The sequence below is a fragment of the Bidens hawaiensis genome, unplaced genomic scaffold, assembly GCF_021521415.1.
Source record: "Bidens hawaiensis isolate Kalapana, Puna unplaced genomic scaffold, B.hawaiensis_p1.1 tig00036084_1, whole genome shotgun sequence".
Classification (NCBI taxonomy): Eukaryota; Viridiplantae; Streptophyta; class Magnoliopsida; order Asterales; family Asteraceae; genus Bidens; species Bidens hawaiensis.
The window spans coordinates 44465-62202 of record NW_027505396.1 but is presented as its reverse complement, the minus strand read 5'-3'; the positions used below and the strand labels follow the sequence as shown (position 1 = coordinate 62202).

General features: G+C 34.4%; 1 long non-coding RNA gene across 1 annotated transcript; it reads left to right on the top strand.

The window, feature by feature from the left end:
- Positions 1–571: 571 nt before the first annotated feature.
- Positions 572–2639, top strand: LOC143612926 (uncharacterized). The gene is made up of 3 exons (XR_013150024.1): positions 572–602; positions 725–799; positions 2291–2639. It is a non-coding gene; the product is annotated as an uncharacterized LOC143612926 (long non-coding RNA).
- Positions 2640–17738: the final 15099 nt, after the last annotated feature.

Here is a 17738-nt window from a genome sequence, read left to right as displayed (position 1 = left end):
CATCCAAGTTTACACATTGGCTACATGACCATAGTCACAAACTTAACAAGAAGCAAATACTTTTAACGTGTTATATATGCCAAGCAATGTTAGCGTACGACCTGAATTGGATATATAGGTTATTTACATTTATTTAGAATCCTTGTTCCCATTATCATAGATTCTCGTGTAAACACGAGTATGTGATATATAAATCTAAATACGCATATTGTTTTACTAGATTTTCCGATACTCGAAAATATGCGATGCTAACCAGCTAGCATTTTTAAGTGAAGTAAAATTAATTTTCTTTTAATTAGACCCTCATGGTATTATATAGCTGTCATGTTGGTAAACCCAAATTGATATACTCCAAAGTCATATCTTGTCTTGTTTTATTATCCGATAATAGTTGAGTTGTATATGAAAAGACATACAACTCCAGGGGCTATAATACAAATCTCGAATTAGGGTTTAATCTAGTTTCTGTACTATATATACGCATATATGTTACCTTCGTCTGTCTCTAAATCAATCATTTCATATATCGCCGCTGTGCCATAATCACCGCTCTAACACATTTTCATTTCCTGAAGATCGGCCGATGAGATATCTGTCCATATGTAAGCGTAAGCAATTTTCGTCTTCCAGAATGGAGATTTAAATTCAAATGACATGAGATTTAATTTTTTGCTTTGAGGATTTTGTGTTCTGACGATCTTGTAAATTTGTGTTTTGATGACAGCCTATTTGGATCGGATGGGATCGCAACATAACATGTTGATTGTTCATAGCCCTGGCTGCAGATCGAGCGAGGTTTGTACGTAAAATCAAGTTGTTGAACATTACACGAAATCTGAAAACCAAGAACCAATTTGTCCATTGTTTTTGAAAATATAAAACAACTTTGAAAAATAGATGCTTGAAAACAATTCAATGGCCAGAGAAAATGATAAAACAGTTTTACAGACTAGTTGATTAAAACACATGTTACATAGACTAGATAATTTTTTAATTCCAAATACAATGGCCTTAATTGGGAGAATCGTTTAAGCAGTTGAGCTTTCCTTTGCTAATATAACATTGAATACGCAACATCAATCTGCTTTATACATACTATCAATTTTGATTAATCTTTTTCTCTGATGTCATCCTTTCCATTATGTAAATAATTTTGGTTTGTAAAATATAAAACAACTTTTAAAATTAGATACTTGAAACAATTCAAAGGCCTTCTGGGTTTTGCCTAACTCCAATCTCAGTGCGCACAGTGTCTTTGCGATTGCACGTAAATTTTATTTACTAGCATCTTTATTGATTGTTTGCTGTTTTGCTTGTTGATTCATCTTCCATACATTTTTGTATATTTAGAATCATTTTCTTTTATTTGATAGTTGATATAAAAGTTGCTTTAGTTACTATGTTTATAAAGTTGATATCTCTACTATATCTGATTTGTTAGACTAAGCTCACCTGATTTGAGATTTTACCCTTAATTCCTTTTGTGTGATCTGCATCATATAAATTTTGTTAATTAAACGTAGTATTCATGCGTTACAATTTGTAGCTTTGGAATTTCATTTGCAAAATGAATTGTTGTGATCTCTATGGCGAGCTAACTGTCAAAGCTGTAACCATTTCCACATAGGGAAATTTGTTGCAAACAGCAATTGAACATGGAGTTATTTTGCAAGTTTTCTTAATTTTCTAAGCTGTTAGAAGTCAACAGCCATCCCCTATTAACGTTGTAGAGGGTCATGCGAACGAGTGGATTATGCTGGGGTCTTAGCTTCTGTTTTCTTTTGTTTGTCTTAGCTTCAGCCATGTGCTAGTGTTGTCTAGGCATATAGACTTTTTAGAGGTGTGTATAACCTGCATAGGTGTTAAAGTGCTTTTTTTTCTCGTCTCTTTTGCTCTTTTATCTATAGCTAGTATAATTTAGTCATCACTGTATCCACTATAAGTAGTTATGTATGGTTGTTTGCTTTTGATTCTCTTAGCTATATGTTGTGCTATCAAGATTGCTATATTGTACACTTAAATAGGAACTTTTCCGAGCTGGGGGGCTCAACGGGTGTAGTCTCTCTGTCGCCTGAGATAGAGGTAAGGTTTGCCCCATCATATCTCCCCAAACTATACCAAAAGTTGTACTGCTATGAGTGGGTTTATACTATATGTTTGTTTGTTTTTGTTCGTTCTTGCAACATTTCGTAAAGTTCGATTAGTTTTGAAAATTGTAGTATCCTATATAAATATATGGACTTTTTATTTATCAATAGCTTGAATAACTAGTTTTCTTCTAATCGTGTAGAAATGACTGTTACAAGAAGCGTGACAAGAAAGAAGAATCAAGACGAGTACCACAAGAAAAGGGCCAAGGCTTTGGAAGACATTGCTTCATCACCATGGTCAAATCTTATGGATGATTTTCTTTTCTTAGTTTTATTGAGACTGGGAGTTTCTGATTTCGCATCAGTTAGTGCTGTTTGCAAGCGATGGAGGTCAATCGCAAACTCCAACAGGAACGTGTTCATAGCAACAAGACAACCCATGTCGTTATCTTTCTCGACAGCTGTTTACAAGAAACATTGCTACTTAGAAGACATTGATAAGAGTAGAAAAATCAAGATCAACGTTCCTCATTGTATGGGCCCGACTTGTGTTGGAGTAACTTGTGGTTACTTAATATTATACAGAACAAAAGCCTATGATTTCTTGCTTGTGAATCCCTTCTCAAGAGATGAACTTCATTTTCCTCGTACCATTGATATCTTGCTTTTCCATGATACTGAGCCATCATTGTAAAGTTTTCTCGCCTTACTTTTTGTAATCACCATTCTTACACTTGTAATAGAACAATTGTAACTCGAGCTTCTCGATGAATGCAAAATTCCATTAAATATGCAAAAAATGTGTAACTAGGTGTGTGACCCTTTGAGTCATCAAAGACTATATTGTAAATTTTGCGTGTGGCCCTCTAAAGCATTGACTAAGGGTTCGGTGTTGATTTCTAACTCCCAAGAAGGTAATCTTGAAAAAAATTCCATTTTCAGTGAAAACAAGTTAACTAATAAATCTTTCATGTGAGATCCTAAGTGTTAAATGCGTTTATCGATTATACGGTTCATAACAGATCGGTTACACATTGAATCAATCAAATGCAAAAACTTGGGTCAGGTCAGGTCAGGTCAGGTCAGGTCAGGTAAAAATAAATTAGGGCAGAACAATTGCAAAAAATAAAAAAAATCGGATTTCTAGTTAATGCCTCTACCCATACAAATTGTGAATTTGTGTGACTTTACATGTGTAGGTCCCGAAACCGGATCCGACAAAGAACGGTTTTGTTCTTGATGAGTGCTCGAGACGGGTGCGGTAAATCAAACGACCGAATATAAATAATATAAAGATAAAATAAGTGAACGATCTCGTTGTTGGTTAAAGAATTGATATATTCATAAACGAACCGACCCACCCAAGGTGAGCTTCCCTCAGGTGGATGATTTACACCATGGAAAGCACACACATAAATGACAAACATAAGTCCTATTTATAGCCTAACATAAATATTCTAGAAGACTTTCCGTTAAACTTAAACGCGTATCGAAGTCCTCGTCTCGTGTCCGGATTTCTCGCCCACTTTAATTATTAACTTGACCTAAATATATAATGGGTTTCATACTTTGATATCGCAAGTCACATTTTTGGCCTTACAATCACCCCTTGACTTATGATCTCAAAACATTCGAATCGAATTGCATCAAGAAGTGTGTTAGTTTGAAAGAAGTGTGTTAGTTTGAAAAAAGTGTGTTAGTCTGAAAATCCGTACGTAAACAGTGGGATTTGTGCCTTTCCGGAAATTTGAATCGAATTGCATCAAGAATAACATTCGAATCGCTTTTTGAAAAACAATCGAATCACATTGGAGAATCCCAATCGAATCAAATCATGAAAATGAATCGAATCGCATTTCCTAAGATGAATCGAACCTAGTTTCTCAAAGCAATCAAATCGCATTTTCCCAAATCCAATCGAATCGGATTTTGAAACCAATCGGGTCGATTTTCTGAAACATATCGAATCTGGTTTGTGCGATTCGTTTGAACTTAGTCTTCCTGATATAATTTGCTGCATCTCAAGACTGTTTTGGTTTATTCTACTGATTGTAAACACGACACATGATCCCGAGTTGTTAAAACTTAATGCTTGAAAATGAGGTCGGAACCACAACAAAACCTCCTAAGCTATTGACATTTGAAAGTAATTTTGAAGTATTCAAATGAAGATTCAAGAACTATGTGAGGATGACGGGCCTTGCTCTACTTAGATCTTTTGAAAGCGAATCTCATAAGCCTACTACAAATAGATACTGAGGATGGACCAGTTGATATTCCCATTGAGAGCTACACTGAAATTGACAAGAAATTTATTCTTGATGATGAAAAAGCCTATCATTTACTCAGCGTGTGCTTGTCAACTGATATTGCTCAAACATTAAGAGAATGCACAACCACTAAAGGGCTTTGGGAGGCTTACGTTGAGAAATCAGTCATGAGAAAATGCCGAAAGGAAATGTTGAGAGGAGAATTCAACCTTCTTAATCACATTCAAGGAGAATCGGTTGGAATCCGACTTGCGTAAGTAGCTCATGAAGCGACATCTCGAACAAAAAAGCAAGTTTCGGTAGCTGCCTTCCTTACCTCACGCTCATGCTTCTTAAAACCAAGCTCTTAACATTCTTACTAATTTGGTGTAAGCCTTTTGTACCAAATAATAAGTCAAAGTAGATGTGCCATCTGTTAGGCCCTATTTTGTAAACAAGGTCTTTTGTATTATCTTGTTTATTTGCGTTGTATTCTACTAGCTTTCGTCTTTCTTTCTATGTTTGGGCTATAGGCCATTGTAAACAAAAGCCCAACATTGGCCTATATATGAAAGAAAGCATGGCAAGTCTCACACTATAAATAGTGGAGACTTGTCCATGCAAAACAACCTTTAGCAAATTCTTATCCAAAATATCTCACCAACTCTCCCCAGTGCTCTCTTTCTTTCTATTTACTAAAATAAACCGAACACAACAAGATCTGAGATGAGATCTTGGTTCCTTGTGACTGATTTCCGCTAGCTCACGAGTGAGATTGATCCAAGAACATAGTTATTGGATCCTTATTAGGGACCTACAATTGGTATCAGAGCTTTCCACTCTACTAGTTGAGGTTCTTGGGTCACAGCCTTGGGTTTTAACCTTGTTAAAGTGTTTGAAAGGTGTGTTAAAGTGTTACAAGTGATCTTCGGGTTAGTAAGTTGATTTACAACTTCAAAGACCCGTTATTAAATGTGTTGAAAGTGTTCTTCAGGTTCCTTAAGGTGTCTAAAGCTTCAAAAGTGTCAAAGAGTACTTGAATCCGTACCAAACAGTTTTCTAGGCGATTTGTTTTTCTCCAGTGAACAAATCGCATCACATAAGAAAAACAAATCGCATCGCAATTGGTTTTCAAATCACATCGTGTTTTGTATTTCAAATCGCATCGCATTTGAAATCTCATTCGCATCGCATTTCAAAATCCAATCACTCTTGTAATCAATCTCATTGCATCAGGAGAAAGCAATCACTTTTGAAACCAGTGTGCCACAAATCTACGACTAGCAATACTCCACTCTTTTCACTGAGCATGAATCTTTGATCTTGAAACCAGGTTTCAAAGTTCCTGAAGAATGGATACTGGTGCGTATTTTGAGGCATAACGATGCTTATATTTTAGATATGAGAAGTTTATACTCTCAAAGAACTACTTCATGCCTCATATCTAAAACCTCGGAGAATGACTCATCACTTTGGCATCGACATCTCCATCATGTAAACTTCAAGAATTTGAACAGACTTGTGAAAAAGTGAGCAGGTGAGGGGCTTGCTGTTAAAACTTTTTATTGCATTGAAAATTGTCTTTCCTGCTCTAGATGCAAGCAACACAAGCTTCCTCATTGGCCAAAAACTATTAATTCGATTAATTATGTTCTTCAGTTGTTACATGTGGATTGGTTTGGTCCATTTCATACTTTGGCAGTAGGTCGAAAAGCTTGTTGTCTTGTTGTTACTGATGACTTTTCGTGTTTTAGCTGAACTTTCCTTTTAGAGCATAAGGATGAAACAATACAGTTTCTGATAAAGTTTATAACCCTCGTGGAGACCCAAAACTGACAAGAAAGTGAAGTGTATACGAAGCGACAACGGAACTGAGTTCTGCAACAAAGCTTTAAATGACTTTTGTCATTCAAAGGGGGACTGACCATTAGTTTAGTGCCCCGTACACTCCACAACAAAATGGGGTTGCTGAACAACGCAATTGAACACTGATTGAAGCTTCAAGAACAATACTGTTATAATACCTCGAATTTATATAAAGATGACAAATGTTCCTTTAATCACACTAATTAAAATAAATAAAAATAAAATCATGAAGGTGAGGAATTTTAAAAAGGGCTAAGTTGAGACTTCACAGCTTCCTTAGAATCAGATTTAGAGTTCGGGATATTGTAACTTGTTGGAATGAAACTTATATTAATACCCGGAAGTTGATAAAGATAACAAATAAACTATATGAATAAATATATTAATTGAGATGTCATTGTAAACACATATAACAAATTATGACTCATGAAACACCATATATAAGCTAAACTTAAAGATAAGCACGTGGCATTTTTTTTAAATCCTCAACTGTGGGTGTGTTTAGGATTGCTTATTTAGTCTAAAAGGACTTTGGTTAAAAGGACTTTTATAACTTATGACTTTTGAAAAGGAGTTTTTAAAAAAAGTATTTGGATTAGCTTATGTGGGTGCATATGCATTTTTAACCCAAAAGTCACAAATTCATGACTTCTCAAAATCAGTTTTTTTACACTAAATGAAAAATTAAAACCTAAAGTCCTTTTTAGTTATCCAAACACCTTTTTCTAGTTTCTCCCTTTTGCAAAAGTTAAAAAGTTAAAAGAAGGGAAAAATAAGCAATCCCAAACACCCCCTGTATCCACCAGATCTTGTTGCCGGAATTTTTGGAAATTCCGAATCCTTCCGAAGCCCTCTTTTTGACCTTGCCGTTATAAATTCATGAATCCTAAACGAGTTCCATCAAACCCTACCACTTACTCCCATATCTCGCCTACTTTTTTCTGCTACAAATTGGCCGCCGGCGACACCACTACCGACGGCATCGCCACCAATAGTATACCACCGTTTTTCCTCCTTGCAATCTAGCTGCTTCTATTTCGCGACACTAGGTAACTAAACGAACCCACTTTTGATTTTGATTTTATCCTACCTGTACGTCTAATTATTGAATACGATTTTTACAATGCTCCGTTCCAAATCCCGACAACGCACGCCGCCACCATCTCGCATCGTCGGTTTCTTTTCGATTCAAATAAGGTATGCAAGAATTGCCCTACCTATTGACTCCTTAAATTCTTGTTTAATAGATGTCTATACGAACGATTATTAACATGTTCTGACCACTTGAACAGCCTAGTTGCTGGTGCAAACCACTACCGTTCGATTTTCCGCGTTCAACCTGTTCAGTTTGGAGAGACCGATTAAGTCACCGTCACGTTCCCTCGTATTACCATTACCAACTTTGTTCAACAATTGAGGTAACAATTTTATCCTCATTGGCGATCCCAGCGACTGAAATTATAAACTCAAATCTGAATTTTAAAGGGATAAGAATGTTATACTAATAGTAGAGTCAATATGTATTCATATTATTTTCATTCATACTGTTTTGTATGCATGTTTGTCTTCTTGTGCATGGTTGTCTTCTTGTGCATGCTATATTCGTATTCTTATTCAAAGCATGCACCTTAAATGATTTTATATTCTTATTCTCTTTATTCTTATCATGGTTAGTTTTGATCCCAAAAGCAAAGCTTAAATAGAGTCAAAACTTTTAAAGCAGACCGTTCAAATATGTTAAAAATATATAATATATATAATTAAGATAAGGTTTTGAAACTTATGGGCATTTGATTTTAATAGGTGTAACGAATGATTTTTTTTAAACCATTTACAAAGAGAAATGTAATATTAATAATAGGTAATAATAATAAAATTGTTATGAATCCACCGACGCTTTCACTTTTTGGATGACCACTTTTTCAACAATAATTCATCTATGTTTTTGATGACCGTTTTTTCAAAGCAATCATATACGTTTGTCCCCCAAATAGTGAATGTAAAGTGTGTATATATATCTTATATTTGTAACAATAAGTGACACACAATCAAAGGAGTTACTAAATATATATCTCTTACGTTCTTGTTTTCTTCAACTCTTCAAGTTTAAGGAATAATTGCTAATCTTGTAGTAACATTATAACACGTTATCAGCACGAGCCACTTATATCCTAACCAAGAAAGGTAATAGACACATAGGTATCTACATAAGCATCATAAACACTTCTTTAATTATGTACATTAGATATATATCTATGCATATACATATACTAACTAATATACTGAGTAATAGCAATAATGTGTATAAACATTGTTATTAAAATTTGATAACTATTTTAGAAGTTAGATTTATTTACACTAACAATTCTATTCTTATTATTGTGCATACTAATTATATATTTTATAAAATAAACTGTATTTAATATCTTATTTATTATCTTACTTTAAAATAATTAATATTATATATTATATATATACACACACACAAACGGTAATGTTACCGTTATAAACGGTAATATAACCGTTATAAATGGGTTATAAACTTCCACTATAAATAACCAATCATTAACCCCATTTCATTTACAACAAACATTCTTCTTATTAAATTTATCCAAGATAAAATTCTCAAAATGATTCACCCGGTTTTGATGTTGGTCACTATAATGCTTATACTACTTCTCATTCTAATTTTTAATCTCCCATCTGAAGATTTCGGCATTTTCTTTTTCTTTTATATGTTTATAGCTCTACCAATGTATTGTATCTCATTGTTGATTGATATATATGGATTCTAATATTTATCTTATTATTTGCTCTATTATGTTTAGCAACAAAATGTCAAATATAGCAAAACTCGAATTCCCAGCACTCAACATTTCTGGAGAAAATTATATGTCTTGGACAGCAAATGTCAAAAGACATTTAAAATCTATGGATGTGTTAGACGCAATCCAAGAATACAATGATTGCTCTGACCAGGATAAAGCAAGAGCTGATGTTTTCATCCATAAACATATTGATGAATTACTACAGCATGAGTATTTTAATTATGATAACCCATATATGATATGGGAAGATTTGAAAAGCAGATTCGGTCATCTAAAGGAAGTTTTACTTCCTACTTCTAGAGATGAATGGAACAGTCTTAGGTTCCAAGATTTTAAGAGGGTAAATGATTACACCTCTGCTTTATACCGAATTTGTTCAAAGCTAGAATTTTGTGGGTATCCCGTAACAGAGGAAGAAAAGTTAGAGAAAACTTTCTCCACGTTTCATGCATCAAATATAAACTTGCAAACACATTATCGTTTGCAGAATTTTAAGAGATACTCTGATCTAAATGCATTACTCCTTGTAGCTGAGAAAAATAATGAATTATTGATGAAAAATCATCAATCTCGTCCCACGGGTTCATTAGCAATACCAGAAGCACATGTTGCTCACAAAAGTTCTCATAAAAATTCTGATCATAAATGGGAACAAAGTCGAGGACGAGGCCGTGGACGTGGACGTGGTCATTTTGACAAAAGGCATTTTAATGATCGTAAGCATCCATTCAAATGGAACAATAACTCTTACGGTCGTGGTCGTGGCCGTGGTCGTAACCAGAGAGCCAATAATTATCATGTCCCACACAATACCAATTCCAACCACCAAAATAAATGGAATGAAGCTGGTAGGTCCGAAAACAATGGCACTTCATGTTTTAGATGTGGAAGTACAAACCACTGGGCAAAGGCTTGTCGCACAGCTCCACATCTGTGTGAACTGTACCAAGCCTCTCTAAAAGGAAAAGAGAAAGAAGTGAACCATGTTGATAACTTTAATAATTTCAATGCTGAGCTGAGCGTTGAAGACTTTGGGATGGAACTTTGAAACAAAGTTGCTTGACTACTATAATTAGATGCAATTATTAAGTGTGTTCTCATTATCTTTAATTATGTAGTTTCTCTTTCATGTACTACTTGTGTTTCAATTAAAGTTCTTATTAAAATATCATATGTCTTCGTTATACACTTATTTTTTTTCTCTTAATATTTTTCAAGATTTAAAATGAAAATCACCGGAGCACAAGATCAAACAAATGAAGAAGATATATGTATAGCGGATAGTGGAGCCACGCATACTATACTTAGATCTAAAAAATATTTTTATAAACTGAAACCAACAAAAGGGATCATCAATACAATATCAGGTCCTACAAACTTGATAGAATGAGTGGGAAAAGCTAATTTAGCATTACCAAATGGTACAAAGCTCAAAATAGAAAATGCTTTATTTTCCCCAAAATCAACAAGAAATTTGTTGAGTTTCAGAAACATATATCATAATGGATATGATACTCAGTCAAGGACTGTTAGTAATGAAAAATATTTGCATATCATAAGCAAAGATCAAATATTGGAAAAACTGCCAATGCTCCATTCTGGTTTGCATTATACATATATAAATGTGCCTCAAGCACATATGGCAGTCAAAGAAAATTGTTGCGATTCTGGTATCATAAACTTATGGCATGACAGATTAGGCCATCCAGGATCCACAATGATGAAAAGGATCATTGAAAATACACATGGGCATCCACTGAAAGGTCAAAAGATCCATAAAATAGATAAAATGCCTCAATGTTCATCTTGTTCTCTTGGAAAATTAATTACAAGGCCTTCGCCATTAAAAGTCGATAAAGAAACACCAATGTTTCTTGAAAGAATTCAAGGAGACATATGTGGACCAATTCATCCACCATGTGGACCATTTAGATACTTCATGGTCTTAATAGACGCATCCAGCAGATGGTCTAATATCTCTTTATTATCGACTCGTAATGTTGCTTTTGCAAAATTTCTTGCTCAAATTATCAAATTACGTGCACATTTTCCGGATTATACCATTAAAAGAGTAAGGCTTGATAATGCGGGAGAATTTACATCACATGCTTTTGATGATTATTGCATGTCTGTGGGGATTGTTGTAGAACACCCTGTTGCTCATGTACACACACAAAATGGCTTAGCCGAGTCGTTGATCAAACGCCTACAGCTAATAGCTAGACCATTAATAATGAGGACAAAACTCCCTGTTTCTATTTGGGGTCATGCAATTATGCATGCTGGATCATTAATCCGCGTGAGACCAAGTGCAAATCATAAATACTCTCCCACACAACTTGTTTCTGGAAATGAGCCAAATATCTCTCATCTTAGAATTTTTGGTTGTGCTGTGTATGTTCCTATTGCACCACCACAACGCACAAAAATGGGTCCCCAAAGAAGGTTGGGAATATATGTTGGATATGAAACATCTTCCATCATAAGATACCTTGAACCTTTAACAGGTGATGTATTTACAGCACGTTTTGCTGATTGTCATTTTAACGAGACAATGTTCCCGACATTAGGGGGAGAAATGAAAAAGCAAGAAAGAGATATATCATGGTGTGTGCCATCATTGTTACACCTAGACCCAAGATCAAAACAAAGTGAGATAGAGGTTCAAAAAATAATACATCTACAAGAAATTGCAAATCAGTTACCTGATGCATTTACTGATATAAACAGGGTCACTAAATCTCATATACCAGCTGATAATGCCCCAGCTCGAGTTGAGATTCCAAGCAAGCAAAATAATAATAATGCACCTCATGAATCCCAAATACGTTTAAAACGTGGAAGGCCAATCGGTTCAAAGGATAAAAATCCTCGAAAAAGAAAGGGTTCTGAGAAGGATACTGACCCTAAGGAAGGAATGATTGACAAAACCTTCCCTCAGGAAAGAATAAATGATATAACATTTCCTCAGGAAGAAATAAATGATTCCAATAAAAAATTGTCAATAAACTATGGTAAATCACATATAATGTGGGATCGAGATGAAATGGAAAATATTGATGATATATTTTCTTATTCTGTGGCAAGCGATATCATAGAAGAAAATGATGACCCTGAACCAAAATCTGTAGATGATTGTAAAAATCGACAAGATTGGAACAAATGGAAAGATGCTATGCAAGCTGAATTAAACTCACTAAACAATCGAAAGGTTTTTGGACCTATTGTCATTACACCAAAGTCAATGAAACCTGTAGGATATAAATGGGTTTTTGTGAGAAAACGAAATGAGAAAAATGAAGTTACAAGATATAAAGCAAGACTTGTAGCTCAAGGTTTTTCTCAGAGGCCAGGAATTGACTATGAAGAAACGTATTCTCCTGTCATGGATGCTATTACGTTTAGATATTTAATCAGCTTAGCAGTCTCTAAAAATTTAGAGATGCGCCTTATGGATGTTGTCACAGCTTACTTGTATGGATCACTAGATAGTGACATCTATATGAAAATTCCTGAAGGTTTTAAACTCCCCGATGCAATAAGCTCAAAGCCTAAGGAAATGTATTCCATCAAATTACAAAGATCCTTGTATGGACTGAAACAATCTGGAAGGATGTGGTACAATCGTTTGAGTGATTATTTGATAAGCAAAGGATACACAAATAATCTTATTTGTCCATGTGTCTTCATCAAGAAGACAACATCAGGATATGTGATCATAGCTGTGTATGTTGACGATCTAAATTTAATTGGGACACAAAAAGAAATTAATGAAGCAATTGCTCTTTTAAAGAAAGAATTCGAAATGAAAGATCTTGGAAAAACCAAATATTGTCTTGGTTTACAAATTGAGCATATGCATAATGGGATACTTGTGCATTAGTCAACTTATACTGAGAAACTCTTAAAACGTTTCAATATGGACAAAGCAAATCCTTTAAGCACACCGATGGTTGTTAGATCACTCAATGTTGACAATGATCCATTTCGTCCTTGCGAAGATAATGAAGAGATTCTTGGTCCCGAAGTACCATACCTCAGTGCAATTGGAGCACTTATGTATCTTACTAACTGTACAAGACCTGACATTTCTTTTGCAGTTAATTTATTGGCAAGATTCAGTTCATCCCCTACTAAAAGACATTGGAATGGCATTAAACATATTTTTCGGTATTTAAAAGGAACTGTTGATTTAGGTTTATTTTATCCTAACGATTCAAAAGAAGGGTTAGTTGGTTATGCAGATGCAGGTTATTTATCTGATCCCCATAAAGCAAAATCTCAAACTAGATATGTATTTAAGAATGGAGGAACTGCGATTTCATGGCGTTCTCAGAAACAAACACTCATTGCAACATCTTCAAATCATGCTGAAGTCATTGCATTGCATGAAGCTTCAAGAGAATGTGTATGGTTAAGATCTATGTCACGACACATATTGATTTCTTGTGGACTAGAGAAAGATCGAATTCCAACTCCTATCTATGAAGATAATGCAGCTTGTGTCTCGCAAATGAAGGAAGGATATATCAAAAGTGACAGAACAAAGCATATACCACCAAGATACTTTGAGTATACTCGAGACCTTATTAAAGACAATCAGGTTGAAATGAGATATGTCCAGTCCAGCAACAACTCAGCTGATCTTTTCACAAAAGCACTTCCCACAACAACATTCAGGAAACATGTTCATGATATTGGCATGCGCCATGTACGAACAATGTAACGACCTGCAATTTGAGGGGGAGCTATATACTGCACTCTTTTTCCCTTAGCTAAAGTTTTTTCCCATTGGGTTTTTCTTTAGCAAGGTTTTTAATGAGGCAGTAATTCAATATCCCGAAGTTTTGAAAAGGTGTCATCCAAGGAGGAGTGTTATGAATCCACCGACGCTTTCACTTTTTGGATGACCACTTTTTCAACAATAATTCATCTGTTATGAATCCACCGACGCTTTCACTTTTTGGATGACCACTTTTTCAACAATAATTCATCCATGTTTTTTATGGCCGTTTTTTCAAAGCAATCATATACGTTTGTCCCCCAAATAGTGAATGTAAAGTGTGTATATATATCTTATATTTGTAACAATAAGTGACACACGATCAAAGGAGTTACTAAATATATATCTCTTACGTTCTTGTTTTCTTCAACTCTTCAAGTTTAAGGAATAATTGCTAATCTTGTAGTAACATTATAACAAAAATAAAATAATTCTTGAAAAATAATAAGGATAAGAGTAATAATAATAACTAACCGGCTTCGTCGCCGGAGTTGTAGCCGTAGCTACCATTGAATAAAACGAGTAAATTAAGTTTTGTAAATTTAATGTTCAAACTATAAAAAAATGCAGGTGTTGGTACAACTTAACCCAACTCAACTTTACTTGATTGCTTATCGACTATTAAGTTACGGAATCTGTTTTCGTTTACTCTTAGTATTATATATTCCGTTACTTCGTAGTGCGGATTAGTTTTCGCTTATTCATAGTATTGATTCTAGTCCGTTACTTTGTAGTACGAATTTTCGTATGCCTCAGTTACATTTTGAGTTCAGTTATTTTATATAATATATTTTTGTAGCATGCAATAGATTATATATTTTGTACTCTTTATTGCATGCTCCTATATGAATATGTTTAGTTATTATGGTTTAGCTTAGTACTCTGTTACCCCCGAGCATTTCTGACTTATCATTGGGGCGTCAATGACATGACACTTATCGTGATAGTGCGTATTTAAAGTTCACAGCGTCTCTAACTGTACTTATGTAGTACCTTGGCCACTTAGAGGCGTATAGATCGATCTTAGCTCCGACTCTTGACTCCTGACTTCTGTTTGAGATGGATTAATATGTGCACGCCTCCCACACCGTCTCCTTGTTGCATGGACTAGTTAGCTGTGTACCCCTCTGTTTCTGGCTCTAGGTGTTTCTGTATTACACGACCTATTTATTATTTCATCACAGTTGTGTAGTTTAGTATTTATATATGTTTTTGTTATATTTCTGGTCGGTTTGATATGTGTATATGCATCAGGTTAAGTTCTAAGCATATTCATATTATGTCCCGATCGTGTTTCGGATTATGTTTCGCATCTGGTTATAGTTCGGTCTTAAGCGCGAGTTTATATTCGCAACATTTTTAGTTTCAGTTTCAGGTCTGTATGCATTTTGCTTTACCGTATGTCCGTCTTAGCATGTACTATTGTTCTTTCCGTTACCGGGCAATTTTTGGCTCAGCCGTATTTTCTTGTTTGCGTTTGTCTTTTTTGTTAACAGGTAATCTAGGAAATCAGGGGAATCAGTGATGAAAGTAAAATGAAGCTCAAGAATAAAGACTTTTATTTAATTTCGCATTTAATAAATTTGACTTAGGAATTTCTGTCGGTTTGGTTTTAACTCGTTGATTGCTCTTGGATTATTTTTATTCCTTTTAAATGGATTGTGTTTGGTTTATGATATCTGTAATAGTGACACATCAGTCTGTTCCGGATTGGGGTGTTACAACTGTTATACTCAAAGCTTCCTCTGTTCTTCAGGGGCGAATCAATCAATGCCGCTTGTTTCATCTAGACCTTTTGTTACTAAACAAGCGTCTCAAGATACTCCATATGAATTTTATTACAAGAGAAAGCCGCGGGTCAACTGTAACATTCGTTACTTTTCAAACCCGAAAAGCCGACCCATTTTGAAATTTTTGGTTTTTGTTTATATATATACATATCTCAAGTTCATTTCATGTATTTATGTGACATTCGTTAATTGTTTAGTTGAATTTGTACAGTATTCGTTAAACCCGACTTCCGATTCGCTGTTCGGATTCTGGTCGGCACCAGCTCGCTTAAAATGTCGTTACGAGAATAAAAGTCTTCTGGACCGAACGTTGAATCCGACCAGAAGCATGAGAAAACATAAAGTCAAACTTGTTGACTGTTTTACCCTTTAATGAGTTTTAAGCGAATTGACCGGTCAACACCCTTCAACCATCGAAATTGATTGAAGGTTAGTGACTATGGAATATATATTAAAGATTTTACAGTGTACAACTTACACGGAAAGTGAAAGAATCAACCACAACGAAGAGTCAAAGGTTCATGCATAAGCAAAGTCAACCGATTAAGCGTGTATCTTCAACAATAATGCGAAAACCGAAGGATTTGATGATGACCAGAGGTATGTGACAGCTAGGGTTAGTATATTAGGGTATGAGGAAGTTTGTGGTAGGAGAATTCTGATGTGTTTACATAGATATTACAAAAATGAACCATTTATGAACATATAATTCGTTTAAGCAAGTAAATAAAGTTTTAAATGACAAAATCAATGAAATAAGTTGAAAGATATGATCTTGATCAGTAATAAACTATTAGGGACTTGTATTTTAGTTATAATATGATTTCTTTGACCTTAATTCACTCTAATATACCTAATATACATGATTTTATACCAAAAACGAGTTAAGAAACGAAATCGAGCAAACATTCTGACCAGCTACTCCATAGCGCTGTGCGGCTAAGGGGTAGAGTGCCCGTTGCGCAGCGCCCTGGGTTTCCAGGGATGGGATTTTCATTTTTTTTACATGTTTAGTCCTTGTAGTTTGGAAAAGGGTTAATTATTGAGTTATTTAGGCAATAAACATAAAATAAACATTATCCAAAGTATGAGGGACCTAAAGTGAAAATTAGGAACTTAAATATTTATAATTATTTGATTTTGGATTAATAATAAAGATCCAAATTATTCCCGAGTCGGGTTAAACGCAAACGAATACGGGTTTAGAAAATCCGAGTTGTTACATGACATGTGAAAACAAACTAAGCACGAGATAAGATGGAGTCTGTAATCTGTTGCACGAGATAAGATGGACCATATTAGTATTATGTTTAATCCATACCTTAACCTATCACGTAGACATCAAAATACTTGTCAAGTTTAAAGTGAATAAAATATATCTAAAATCGACTTTGGGTTCTTAGCATAATAATATTGAAATAGAAGTGTGATCTAAGACATTATCGGATAATGTGATTCCATGTCGTGATCTTTCCGAAAATATGTATTACAATTATTTATTATATAAATATTTTATGTAAAATATTTTTATTTGTCTTAAATTTGTTATTTTGTTTTGTTTTATATTTTAAGTAAAAGTCTTATTTTAAGTTGTTTTATTTTATTTTTTTATTTTACTTTCTTTTTAACTTTATTTATTTAATTATCTTTTAAGTATTTTGTTGCTTTACGTCAAAGTCCTTTGTGTAAATGTTGTTAACCAATTTGGACTAACCAAAATATATCTTATATATATTTGTGTGTTCGGATTCGATGTTTAAATATTTTTCGGGTTCAATTGGTAAATATTTTCAAAATCCAAGTGTTGAGAGTGTAAAATATTTTGAAAAACTCGAGAAAATTTGACCCTATCGTGAGATAGTTTGACGCTATTTAAGGAAAACCTTCATTTTCTCCTTCACTTTATCAAAATCAAACTTCTCATACATTCTTATCTCTCTCTCTCTCTAGAAATTGTTCCCAAAACCCTACCATCTATAGATTTGCATCAGTTTATCTCCTATATCACACACTTGATTATCATCAAAATGGACCCATCTCCAAAGGTATAACCTCGATTGATGTGGTTATCGATGTGTTCTTGATTGTCGGTTCAGATCTTAATCGCATCGCATATGAACTGAATCGCATCG